Here is a 15,192-nt window from a genome sequence, read left to right as displayed (position 1 = left end):
TATTGGACTGTTTAGGAAAACGTAATGGTACATGAAGTTTTAATATTAACGCTAAGCGTTTTGGTTCATTGTGAAAGTTTACTTTTTGCATTTTCCTATTTTTTATTAATATTTTTACCTGTGGTTTACACGTAAGAAACCATTTTGCGAAAAAAGACTACTTACTTATTTTTTTTGGCGTTTACTGTATTTTTACCGCCGATTTTTAATAGTTCACGATAGTTATTTTCTGTGTGTATTTTGCTAATTGCATTACGAATTGTTGTAGCTACGGAATTGATTTTAAATACGTTTGCTGTAAGGAAATGATCTGAAGTGTTATTTTAGTACCAATCGGTACATTTATTTTTCCCCTCACTAGCTCGGAAACACGTGTTTTGTCCTTTAATACCAGCGGGTAAAAACGAATTTTATCCACTAGTGGGTAAAGTAATTTGACCTTGAATAAAGTCAAATTAACTGCTTTAAAATTGATAAAAGTAGGTGAATCTAGTAATTAAGATGATTTACCACCTGTGGAACTACTGGAAGCAGTGATAAACGCATTTTTTTGCGTTGTAGTTTCCTCGCTATAGTGAGGGGAAAAGTTTTGTGTTACACTCGGGTGCAAATGTATTTTACTTCTCGTGTGTTAAAAAACTCGCAAGTTCAGGATTCTATTTCGAAACTACTCGCTTCGCTCGTGGTTCAACTATAGAATCCTTTCTCTTGCTCGTTTTTCAATTCCACACTCGGCGTTAAAATACAACTTTGCCCCCTTGTATAACAAATAACTATTGTGCTTGCTTTATTCCAAGGAATTGTTTTTTAAGTTCATAGGCTAAGAGCTAGGTTGTAAATATTTATCATGATTGTCATGAGTTGTAAATTGTTAAAAATGGTAATTCTAGACGAGTGTAAACGTTTAATTATTAAATATACCATAATATTGGATATTAAATCGTTCATGTTGTAGAAAATTTAGAGAAACCTTAGTAGTAAAAAAAATCACTGTAATAAGAGATTTATATTAAAATTTGGTTTCCGATGTTGTGTTCTTGCATTTTCTATTTGTGCATTTTGTCTCTGATTAAATAAAAATATAAGTATTCCTTTTTTTTTCTCTAAGGCTGAATTTATGCATATGCGGAATAGAGGTTGAAATTCTATAATATTGGAATTTTTGTACATGTGTTCACAAGCGTGAAAGATTTTTTAAAACGACATTCCTTTCCGCATGTGTACAAACAAGGCTCTTTGAGTGTTTGAAGTTAATATAAAATAAAAATCTATACTTCGATTCGAGCAATGATGAAAACTTTCAGTGAAAATCTAGATACCTTCTCTAGTTATTTATAAATTCAAGAAGGGTTAAATCATATCACGGCTAAGTATGTATACCTAATTGTAATATCTAGTAATTCGATGTGTATGTAAAATGTATATTCCATTTTGCAATAACTTGAATAAGTAGAAAAATAAATGCAGGCACAATAAAAACACATTTTGTTTGTATTTTTTTATGCATTTTTTAGCGCAGTGAAGTACAAAACCATTTTATTATTTTTGTAAAAAGGGGGAGCATGCCTACCAGTTTTTTGACTTTAAGATAATTTAGGTTAGTCACTTTGAACTGTGTTTTGGCAATTTTGCTACGTAGTTTTGATGTCAATACTAATTATATCATTTTATGATCTTGGCAAGTAATATACAATTAATTCTAAGTGGTTCAATTCAAATAAAAACTTACAACCATTGTCATTCATATTTTTTTATACAATACTTTGTATTTTTTTTAATTCTAATATTCTTTCAAAGGAAAAAACTAATATGTTTAAGTTATTGTAACATCTATGTCATTATGATAATGACAACCTGTATTGATGGTGTATTTTAGTACCGGCAACAAAATTACACCCCCATTTTTTCGCAGGAATTGACATTTGTTGTAATATATTAGACACAACATTTCATCATGTAATAAATTGAGAATAAACACTTTTACAACGACTTTCGCTAAATTACAATCATTTTCATAATTTTCGTGGTTGTGATTATATTTGTATACCCACATGATTATATTGATTGCCTTCGATCACCCTTTTATACATTATCAGTAGAAGCGATTTTTTTTCGTAACTCTTTTGATAAAATTTTGCTAGACAAAATAAATACGAATTAAATTAAACTCGTTCTTCATTCAGCTACGATTTTTTTTCGTTAAAATCAGTTAATTTTCTTAAATGCACTTCTTTTGTTCAAATCTGTGTTATTTATTTTATTAAAATCCGACCAAAAAAATTCATTACCTAGAAATCAACCCAGTACCGGCAGTACCTGTATTTCGTCACTACTTTTAAAAAAACGTATCTTCGCCTGTCAATGAAAAGAAAATTGTAGTAAGTATGTATGGAATGCATATAGACTTACTGCGTTTTAACTTTGAGGAACAGCGTGAGATACGAGATTTTTTCAAAGTAGTGACGATTTGTTCAATTTTTGGTAGCCATGTATCTTTACTTGATACTTACTCTTGCCCTATCTAATTCTGTGTGTGATTCTCAATTTACCCGAGCTATCTAAACATCGGCCAACCGGCCTAGCATACATTAAATTTATAGATCATTGTAAATTATACTTAATTAGTGTTGTATTAAACGAAATCATTACAATTATTTCATTTGTTTTATTTAACCGTAGAAAACATAACGATCTCATTCGCGCCTTATTCTTATGACAAACTGGTGGATTCTTTCAAAAAAAAAATTAAAAAAATTCTCCGCCACCACTCCACTCTGTTCGATATATGACAGGACTGACAGGGGATGATTGAAACAAATGACGGTTTATTGACTAAACAAATAATTTATTTTATATTTATATATTTATTTATAAATCAATGCAAGTTTACAGTGCTGAACCAAAACACTTACACATTAATTATACAAGATTATTAAACATTAATCGTCAGTATCAATTTTAAACTTATTCTAATTTGAATGTCAATAAAAACATTAAGTAAAAGCACAGAATATATAATAGTACAAGTACAGAAGGCTCACTCCTTTGATGTTCACAAAACGCCGCCATTCTAAATTCTTACCTACATTAACAAACGGACCGCACGCGTGCAGACGACATTGAATTCTATTGCGCCGCGCGAAGGTCGTCGACATTGAATGGGCCGCGAGTTCGCGGCCGCCGGCATGTACTTGTAGCGCGGCGAAAGTATCGCGGAGTGAGCCGCCCCTGGTAAAAAAAAAAAAATCATAAAAGTCATACAAGATATTAGGGACATAAAAATATCAAGAACGATTAAATACTGGACTGACAAAGCCCATACAAAAAAGTGTACCCCTGATATATGGGCCTTTTACGCTTAAAACTAGATGGCGCTATTTCGCAGCCAGAAAGTGGCCAAAATCATATTTTCCCCAAATATTTTTGAGTGTTTTCTATTTTTTGTAAGAACAAGTGACATATATTTTTTTTTTTTATACTACGTCGGTGGCAAACAAGTATACGGTCCGCCTGATGTAAAGCGGTCACCGTAACCTATGGACGCCTGCAACTCAAACAGTGTCACATGCGCGTTGCCACCCCATTAGAAACTTGTACACTCCCTTTTGCTGTGTTAAGTACACAGCAAAAAGGAGTGTACAAGTTCCAAGGAGGGTTCGGGTTGCCGACGACTCAAAGGACAATAGACGGAACAAGTTAGTTCCGTAAGTCCTCCCGTCATCAGCACACCGCACCCTCGTTGAGCTCTGGCAGCCTTACTCACCGGCAGGAACACAACACTATATTTCTTTATTTTAAAATCATGATATCACGTCAATACACATTTAAGCGAAAAAAAATTGTAGGCATCATCAGTCTAGTTATGATAGTATTTAATTAATAGGTGGCGCTAAAAAATCGAGGTACGATTCTTAGTATAGTAGTATTATATAAGTATTTATATATTATATATATCGTTGTCTGAGTACCCACAACACAAGCCTTCTTGAGCTTACCGTGGGCCTCAGTCAATCTGTGTAAGAATGTCCTATAATATTTATTTATTTATTTATTTATTATATAGTATTAGAGAAAAATCCGTCAAAAAAACAAATATCAAATATTTACTTTTTTACGGTTTTTTTTGCATAAAATATGGTATACAAGGTAGATTTAACTTTTTAGGACGCGCCTATTTGACCAGGGGACCGATTTTTGAATCACGAACGCATGAATTCGCCGTTCGAAAGTCTGTGGAAAACGACGTAATGCTACGACTTTCGAACGGCGAATTCATGCGTTCTAGGCTTGTGTCGTTCACGAACTATGAACTGTTAGGAATAAAATCCCATCAATGACCGAAATGAACTGAATCTTTCCGTGCTCTGAGAATCGGTCTTTGCTCATTTAGTTCAGTATAGGATCGGCGAGCGCGAGCGAATTGGATCGAGAACGAATGTGTGACTGCGCCGACCGAGAGCGAGAGCTACTTAGCAGAGCAACAAAAAAGTCAAGTTTTCATATTAAACTTCGGTTACTTAGAACCTTTCGGCCCGGAATGTTACTATCTGTGGACTATTCGTATCATTTTGACACTATTCGGTCCCATTCGTTCTGATCTTTCCGACCGCAGTGGTCGCTGGTCTGGCTGAACTAAATGAGCAAAAGACCTAAAAGAGCGAACTAGTTCGTGGGAGCGATTGAACGAGATCGGAGCGCTCCGATCAACGAACGAAACGGCACAAGCCTAATGCGTTCGAGATTCAAACATCGGTCCCCAGCAACTGGCATGCAAAAACTCAAACATGTTCAAATCTATGTGGTGGTGGAAGTTATGATGTCTTGAAAATTCAAAAAGAATCATACGAATATTGTTTTACAAATTAGCAAGTCTGCTTGAAGACAACTTTTTTTTATGGGATAGGAGGCAAACGAGCAGACAGGTCGCCTGATGGTAAGCGATCACCGCCGCCCATGGACACCCGAAACACCAGAGGTGTTGGAGGTGCGTTGCCGGCCTTTAAGATGGGTGTACGCTCTTTTCTTGAAGATTTAAAGGTCGTATCGGTCCGGAAACTTGTTACAAAAGAAGTTACTGGAGCAAAAAATTGCAAATATTTAAAACGAAGTGATGATATCCTGAAAGCGGATATGACAAAGATGCCAGACCAGACGGATATCGTCTCATGACAAACGGTTGCAGCACGCATGCGCTGCAAATGTTCTGACTCATTTGATTGGCTGCCAAAATAAGAATGACAACTGACTTATATGGTCATAGGGATAATAGGCAACTTGACTGTAGAAAATAGTTATTTGTTATACAAGAGTGCAAAGTTGTATTTTAACGCCGAGTGTGGAATTGAAAAACGAGCAAGCGAAAGGATTCTATAGTTGAACCACGAGCGAAGCGAAGCGAGTTTTTCAATACACGAGAAGTAAAATACATTTGCACTCGTGTGTAACACAAAACTTTTCCCCTTACTATAGCGAGGAAAGTACAACGCAAAAATCGCGTTTATCACTGCTTCCAGTAGTTCCACAGGTGGTAAAACATCTTCATCACTAGATTAACCTACTTTTATCAATTTTAAAGCAGAAAATTTGCCTCTATTCAAGGTCAAATTACTTTATTCACTAGTGGATAAAATGCGTTTTTACCCGCTGAAACAAAGAACCAGATAATTATAAGCACGAAATAAAGAATCGGATAATTATAAGAAAAACAGAGACAGAAGTTATGTTTAACTCCAATTTATATTTTGTAAATTAGATAGAAATATATTAAGTAAATCAGTTGCCACTCAATTCGATTTCATATTAATGCCATATTAGCAAGTCGTTCAAAATCGTTTTGACAGTTCTTAAAAAGAAGGTGATTTGACTAGGAGGCCAGCCTATAGCGCGACCGTCGCCGTCGCGTCTCATACTTCCATATCGATAAGGTTTGATTTCGTATGCGTCGCATCGCCGTCGCGCGACCATCGCGAGACCGTCGCCCACGTAAGCCACGGCGTTATAGCGGTCAACCAAATCAATTTCCCTTGCTCCTTCATTTTCAATCAATTTTAGAGTGTCTATGATTCCGCCAACGTCAAGGTTTAGGATGGCACGCGTTTATGAAGTCAATTTGTATGGAGCAATCCACAGTTTTCAAAAACGCGAGATATATTCACAGCGTCACCAAATATGGTAGAAGTAATTCAGAAAAGATATCTCGACTGACTAACAAAGACATTGTCACATTTATTTCGAGACAGGTAACTCCAAAAATGTACGTACGTTCTAGGATATCTAAAACCGAACCAAAAAAACAATTCTCACGTGGTTCATATGGCAACAATCACGCTCATTGCCATGTGTTGCCATTACTCATCTCTCAATACAAAAAATCATAAAAACATCCCAAAAAAACTACATAAAAACGCATTTCAAAATACTAAATTAAACCCCTAACTTACCATTTCGAATCGAACGACACTTTCCGTAAAAAAAGAATTTAACCCATTCCTAGACATGTGTTGGTTTTTTGTGGAGTTCAGTAACCAGATCTGGATTAAAAATACGGTTATTTTAGGTTTTTTGTCGGTTCAGTGGTTTTAGGCGAGAAGAGTTATAATTAAGAGCCACATGTCAGTGAGTTCATAGGGTTGGGACAAAACAATAGCAGGTGCTATTTTAAAATGTTTCAAATAATTTAATTATGAAATATGAAATGTCTTGATGTTTTCAATGAAAACTGGATCCTTAGTTACCATCTGAATTCTGGCGGGCTGCGTGTTTGCGTTAGACATGATTATAAAATAATAATGTGGAGATTCTTCTTTTATCATCTTTTTATCTATAAAATTTATGCAATTATCAGAATTTACTCATCACTGAACAGTGACAGTCCGAACATTTCTAAAGAGTGTGCGGAGCTGCAACAAATAAGTTTTGGTAACACATAAACCCAACAATAATTTTCACAGACGCGCTATCTTATCTGTACAAAATAATTCCTTTTTAAGTATTGATAAAACCATTGTCTGGAGGCCCTAGAGTTTCTTTATATTGATCGACAAAACTGTCGATATCGATAATCTTAAATATTGGTCACATCACTGTTGCACTTGCTGCGACCATAAATCAAGCTAGCGACACGTCGATGATATTACCAGAAAGCCACGTTATCTGCCTTCACTACATGCAATGCTATATTTGTAATTATGAATTAATTCTTTGTTTTTTTTTTATGTAATCTATTTATAAAAAAACTTTTTTACTAAAATATAGGTAGTTTTTCGCAAATACTTAAGAAATGGTGTTCCACAGCTAAAATTATTCTTCAACAGAAATTAATGGCATAAATTATTCTACAAGGTTATTCACGTTTTTTTCTTACGATTGATATTTTAATGGTTAATTTACTAAGAAAGTTTTGTAAAATCGATAATATGGAACGTGTTTCGTAAATAACTCGTAAACGGTTGTCCACAGCTAAAATTATCTGGCACAAAAATAATTATCATAGCATTTTCTTTGCCCGAGATACAGGATTCTTTACCTAGTTCGGGCGCACGTAACACTGCACGTAATATAAGTAAACGCATAAATGAAACTTTAGCAATATTTAAGGTTTTTCAATAAATTATTCTCACAAGAAAGGTTATTTAAGTTTTTTCGTTAGGATCAATATTTACATGATTAATTTAGTAAGAAAGTTTTTTGAAGTCGACTATAATATAGGCCGTTTTTCGTAAATGAGCATTTTTTTTTTGCCACTTTTATGAAGTGTGATATTTTTGAAAAAAAATATGCTACTTCTACTCAGCATTACTAGCTTTTTCAATCCTAGTAGTTAAAAAAATTGTATCATACGATTTTTTCTTATTTTGCTACCATTTTCCGTACATGTTGTATGGGGTAACAAAAAAGGAAAGTAACAAAAATTTATGGAAATTCTGGGACACTTTTTGTCTCCCAGTGAGATTGAAAGTACTCGTGATTCTGAGTACAATTGACCTAAAATTCCCTAAAACAATCAAAATTTTTTTATTGGCAAAAAAAAAATGCTCAAATAACTCGTAAACGGTAGACTAGGGCTAACAATTATCTAAAACCCGAATAATTGGGATAAAATTTCTACAATAAAGGTTATTAGTTCACTGCTGAAGCTTCGTCATGCTAGAGCATTCGTGCGATGTTGTAAACTTATTTTATGACTCTATTCAGAGTGGAATCGATGCACGCTGGGACCACCTGGCTCGAAGAAGGGTCTTCATTATCAATTAACATTTTGTAGGCAGATGAAAATAAAGTACAATCAATTCGATTCATTTATTGCGTAAGATAACAAAAGTGATCCATTTGGTACACATTAAAATCACATAAACTAGTATTGAAAATCTATACTTAGTATTGAAAATCTAATAAACCTTAAGTCCGCCATAAGTCTCCGTAAAGTCTACAAAAATCTAAAATAAGACTTATATTGACCGGGATATCGTCACTACTTTTAAAAAATCTCGTATCTCACGCTGCTTCAAAGTTAAAACGCAGGAAGTCTATATGCATTCCATACATACTTACTACAATTTTCTTTTCATTGACAGATGAAGATACAAGTTTTTTTAAAAGTAGTGACGATATATTTAGACCCTGATTACCTTTTTGAGTTTTATTGACGCCCTTTTTGATTTTTAAAACTCTTAATTTTAAATATGTAAACTAATATTGATCCTAGCGAAAAAACGCACATAACCTTTCTTGTAGAAGAAAATGTTTAACATTATTTATAAATCAGGATTTAATCGCGTATGCGTTGGAAGTCAGTTTAATATCATTATATACTCATACGCGATTAAGTCCCGATTTAAAAATAATTAACGGAGCGTGTAATCGATTTAAAAAAACTTTCCAACGATATTATCCATTTATATTATCCATCATAGCGAAAAAACGTACATAACCATTCTTGTAAGAAATTTTATGGCACTAAAAAATGGCGCGAAATTCAAATTGTCAATGGGAATTTCAATCAATTTCTAAGTGCTGTGGCTCGTCGATGACTGAGCCCTACATTTTTGGTTGTTTTTTCTTACACATGTTACCACTGAAAGAAAAAAAAAATATTGGGGACACCTTAGATCAACTTAGCCCCAAACAAAGCAAAGCTTGTACTATGCGTGCTGAGCGACGATATACATACTTAAATAGATAAATATATATAAGAAGGCGAGTCATCATTCTCCTTGTGTTATCCCGGCATTTGCCTCGGCTCATGGGAGCCTGGGGTTCGCTTTGACAACTAATCCCAAAATTTGGCGCAGCACTAGTTTTACCAAAGCGACTGCCATCTGACCTTCCAACCCGAAGGGTAAACTAGACCTTATTAGAATTAGTCCGGTTTCCTCACAATGTTTTCCTACACCGAAAAGCGACTGGCAAATATCAAATGACATTTCTCACATAAATTCCGAAAAACTCATTGTAGAGCCGGGGTTCGAACCCGCGACCTCCGGAACGAAAGTCGCACGTAAATACTTACCGCTAGGCTACCAGCGCTTCTATATAATAATAAGAAGGCGAGGCGAGTACCTTCAATAATTTATATACAAAGTAAACTTCAATATCTTCATCTCTTTTATCTAAACAAACCATCCACACGCATTCGTAAACAATTAAAGAGATGTAGGGCCCAGTTATTTATAAATATTTTTTGTGCCACGAGTTGGGCGTGTGCACAATTACTTGTATTTATTTCTGTAGGGACATGTGCTGTATTGCCTATGAGGGCTCAACTGCGGGCCGCTTTGGGAAAAAGTTTAATCAAGGATTATTTATATAGGATTTACATACTTCATACATACTTCATACATCGTACCTCGATTTTTAGCGCCACCTATTAAATAGTATCATAACTACACTGGTTGATGATGAGGATGATATTCTTATAAAACATAAAAAAATAAAATTTTGAAAAAACCCCCGACCACGACACGACATAGTAGACCGATTTTCATGAAACATGGCTAAGAACACTCCCGACTAACTCAGCTTTCAGACAAAAAAAAACTAAATCTAAATCGGTTCATCCGTTCGGGAGCTACGATGCCACAGACAGACACACACACAGACAGACAGACAAACAGACAGACAGACAGACAGACAAACAGACAGACAGACAAACAGACAAACACACAGACAGACACGTCAAACTTATAACACCCCTTCGTTTTTGCGTCGGGGGTTAAAAATACGCAAAAATATGATTTTGGCCACTTCGGGGCAGTTTTAAGCCTAAAAGACCCATACATTTAAAGGGGTACGCTTTTTTCTATGGGCTTTGTCAGTCCTCTATTAAATCGTTCTTGTCTTAAATTTATAGGCAGGGTTAGGATATCTCGTAGCATGGCAAGACGTTAGAGAACCTTGGAGTCGATATTAAAATTTAATTTAATTTATACTCATACCTCATGTATTTAATTTGTCACAAAATGCTTTTAATTTCATCTAGAACGATGAATTATTAAAATTGTATGACTGAATGTTAAAACAATAAACTTTTAATCTCTTTATTTACATGAACATATTTACATAATTATATAAGAAACTAAGACTAAACTTAAAAGCTAGCTAATGTCTAAAATAGGTCCTTGAGGCATTGTACCAAGGATACTGGCAACATTTCCTCGCTGTATCGCAATGCTGATACGTTGTGCGAGGAAGTCTTCGGTCACCAGTTACCTCAACCAGACGCTTCGCGATTTCTGTGAACAACTTGTTCGCGCTGGGGCCCCATGGACCTAGAGTTTCTACACCAAAGGGTACAAAAAGGTATTCTTTGCCAAGACTTTTGTATTTATTACGTTTCAAAATTTCGGCACTTTCTGCCGCTGCGCCCGCTTTTATCTTGGTCCGTTGGAGGTGAGACGGTGACAACAAATGAAAGAAAAATTAATTACCTATCTAGTTATAAGACTGACTCGACGATTGAGTGCGGTAGACGCACTGGCCATTTTATCATCATGTAAGATTGTAAACTTGCCATACGATTAAATAAATCATATTTAGTTACGTGTGTCATGTGTCAGTAGGTAATTGAAGTCATTTATTTACAATATTATTTTTTGTTTGCGTGTTTTTTTGTGGCAGTCTTTTTTACATTTAAAATATAGTTTTATTCAATTCCAAATAATATTTATTTCGTTTATAATCAACTTTTGGAATGAGTATGTGAGTATGAGTTGACTTTTATGTTAAAATCGACTCCATGGTGCTCTAACGTTTTACCATGCTACGAGATGTCCAAACCCTGTTTATAGGTATTCAATTAATATTTATAAACTTTAATCACAGATCAATTCAAAGCAGGACCTGTGTCATGGTATTTTTTCAAAGTGCCGCCCCAGTTTCTAAGCGGGCCGCAGTTGGTAGCCCGGCGTGCGCGCGAGTGTTAATTCGGTGTACCACCGCGATGATCAGTGGTACTCAAACTGTAACTTTCTCTATGTAGAGTTATATGTGTGGTATTGAGTAAGGTCATCACAGATTCTGACTATAATCTATGCTTTTTTTGTGCCATAGGTACGTAAACAACGTGTCTTTATTGAATTCCAAAACACGGTGTATGGAAGCATACATTAGATTTTTTAGGAATATGAAATATGAACGATTGGCATTTTTTTTTAATTTATTTACACAAAAAAGGTTACACAGTATAATTCTAATTATTGTATTTTCGCCAAACTGTATGACAGTTTGTTGGCGAAATTATTAATAGTTGTTTACTTACAAAAGTATTACCATACAGTTAATTAACTATTATATAAATGAATAACAATTTATAAATAAGTATATTTTACTTGAATTAATAACAATAACTATGGGTAACCTAATAGGTACATATTTTCTTTTGCAATATGGTTTTTTTTCTGTCATTGTATAAATTAGGCTTTTCGCAACAAAATATACCTGCATTTAAAAAACTTTTAAAGAAAATACCATGATATATGAATGAAATAAAAATAAATGCAGATATCAATCTGCATAGTTTGTTAAAAGTAAAAAAAACCTGGGTTCTAATGCCGTGGTTAAAATAAACTTAAGTTTGAGCACCATTGCAGCTAGGACAAGTGTAAGCATTTCATGCTCATCTTGTGGCCTAGATAAACTGTTCTGATAATAAATCATTAGCTATCATCGGTAGGTATACTAACAACAGTATGTTTTCGAAGAATACTACTATTTGAGTGTATTTTAGATACACTACATTGTAGTAAACTTTCCTTAAAGAATAGTACAGTTGTTTTACGGCTTTCATGTAGCCTTGGTTGGTAGGTACCTATTAAAAAAAACAAACAATAGTTATTTGTTTTACAAGGGGGCAAAGTAGTTGTTTAACCGCACGTGCCAATTTTGATACCCGAGCAAGCGAAAGATTCCAAAATTGAACCGCGAGCGTAGCGAGTGGTTCAAAAAGTGGAATCTTGAGCGTTGCGAGGGTATCAAGACACGAAGGTTAAACAAACTTTGCCACCGAGTGAAACACAAAATTTTTCACCACACCAACACGAACAAAATACTGACTATAAAACATCAAAATAAATGAAATCCATCAATTTATTAAATATTTATGATTCAAAATCATCATTTATAGGTAAAATCTAGCAGCCAGATTAAGACATCGAGTTAAAATTCGTATGAAATTACTTTGCCCCCTTGTGGATAAAATGCAATTTTGCTATCTGTTTTATAATAGCAAAGAAAGCCTTTACCAGTTGGTGTGGTGAAAAATAATATTTTTTGTTGTAATTTACATATATTACATATTTAGTATATGCATACTTTTATAAAGCATGAACTTTTTAATTTAGGAAAAAAATACATGCTCTGCTTAGTTTGGAGCTGGGTTGAACTGTGTAAGGTGGACGACACCTTAGTTCAACTCAGCCCCAATATTTAATTATTTTATTTAAAAATTTACACATCTATATCAGGCTTTACTAATAGAGAGGATTTTTAAGACTCATTTATGAACTGAATCCATCTTTTAACAATGTTTTGGACCAGAATTTTCTAATGTATTATGCAATGGAGTAAGTAAAATTAATTAGAAAATTCAGATTGAAATGTTATTAAGATTCTTGAACAAGGGCGTTTCCTGCGCCAATGACCTTAGATTTGAATCCATTGATATTATGATAGTTTCTAAAGCCTATCATAAATACTAACGGCATCGTCTTTAAACAAAATAGTATCTCATAATTACTTCATAGCTCATTGTTTTTGTGATATCTAGCATCAAAGTTGAACAATTTTAGGTCGTGTTTGTGAACTTTTGTTTAAATTTTACGTTCAAAAACTGTTTTTTTTGGTCATAACTTTTGTTTGAATTAGTTTTAAATTAAAATATCTCTTGAGTTTTTATAAAAAATCAAAGGTGACCAAACATGTCGATTTTATGTATGTAGCACCCTTCACTAAAATCAAATTTCGATAAAATTAAGTGTTTCTTTAGACCATGTTTAAAAAAAAACATATTTTTGACAAGTTTTGAGTTGAAACTCCTAAATTTGCACTACAGATAGAATTATAAGACCAACGGCCATGGTACGGCTTATAAATCTATCTGTAGCGCAAATTTAGGAGTTTCAACTCAAAAATTGTCAAATATCAATGAAAACCGTGTGAAGCCTTAATCAATATGAAAATATTGATTGTCACTGTGTTAAAAGTGACTCCCGTACTTACACAGAACTTTATTTATATAGAAGAAACAAGTTCATCTATTTGTATAGGGGCCGAGCGTGTCAAATTTTGTACTGAAGTTGTTTCTTGCCTGTAATTTTAAATATGTCTCAGGCTCTTGATTGTTCATAATTTTTGTGTTGTTGCAATTGAATATCACGTAACGAGGCATTTTTTATGTTTTAATTGACTTCAACTTACAAAAATTGACGCCCGAAAGCTGCAAGCTGCGATTACAGGCGGACAACTCAGTGGATTTCACTGAGTTCATTTGACACGCTAAGTAGATACGTTTGCTTGATCTATGGTATATATGACATCTGTGCGTACTTACTTACATACATAAGAAGACCCCCTGAAACTTAAAACATTCTGCTACCACAGTAAGGAGATCAAGTTAAAACATAAATAAATTAACGGTTTCTAAGTACCGATTGTTATTGTAATAATGCACCAAGAAAACACAAGCTTTCAAACTAAAAACAGCTTTTCTTATTAGGAAAAACTAGTCGCTTAAGACTTTTAGTCACAAAGCAGGTGCAAGAAAGTTTAAATGGTGAAGGCAAATAACATAGCATTATAGAACTTCATGCTATTGTGATACGGTTTTTAAATACGTAGTTATGAAACTTGTTATAGAGAGATTTGTAGTTTTAAACTTTATCCTCATGGAAGAGAGTATAAAATTGTAAAATTATGAAATAGGTATCTCATAGGTAAGCGTGATCCACCGTAGACCGCATCATCACTTACCATCAGGGACCCGTTTCTCGAAAGGTACAAGTCTTGTATTACAAGTGTGTTTCCATGACAACCCATACGATTTGACAGTTCGCGCACTTGTAATACAAGACTTGTACCTTTCGAGAAACGGGCCCCATATGTGATCGTGGTCAAACGTCTGCCTATTCATACTAAAAAAATAAATAAAAAAAATAAAGGGTTTTTCAATATGATCGCGCGCATTATGATACGATAACTTCAAATCCATACTAATATTATAAATGGGAAAGTGTGTCTGTTTGTTTGTCCGTCTTTCACGGCAAAACGGAGCGACGAATTGGCGTGATTTTTTAAGTGGAGATAGTTGAAGGAATGGAGAGTGACATAGGCTACTTTTTGTCTCTCTCTAACGCGAGCGAAGCAGCAGGCAGAAGCTAGTTTTATTATAAAAGGACTTAAAAGACGTAGCTTATTTAATTAAAGTAGTCCTTTTGAAGGAGAACATTATTTCATTCTGTTGGCATTTATATTTGTCTTAGTTTAATCCTTGTGTTACACATTGCTCAAGGATGAAAACTATTTTTGCGACGAAGATGGTTTACGAAAATAGTTCCTTCTTATGAATATGACTAAACTATGACATAGATACCTACTTATGAAATTATGAGTAATTGAGTATATTGACGAATCTACATGTCATAATACGACTGAAAAAAAAGAACAATATTATATATTGAAATAGGAAAGGAAAACTCGAAT

The sequence above is a fragment of the Leguminivora glycinivorella genome, chromosome 21, assembly GCF_023078275.1.
Source record: "Leguminivora glycinivorella isolate SPB_JAAS2020 chromosome 21, LegGlyc_1.1, whole genome shotgun sequence".
Classification (NCBI taxonomy): Eukaryota; Metazoa; Arthropoda; class Insecta; order Lepidoptera; family Tortricidae; genus Leguminivora; species Leguminivora glycinivorella.
The sequence above is the reverse complement of the archived record's forward strand: the minus strand, read 5'-3'. Positions refer to the sequence as shown.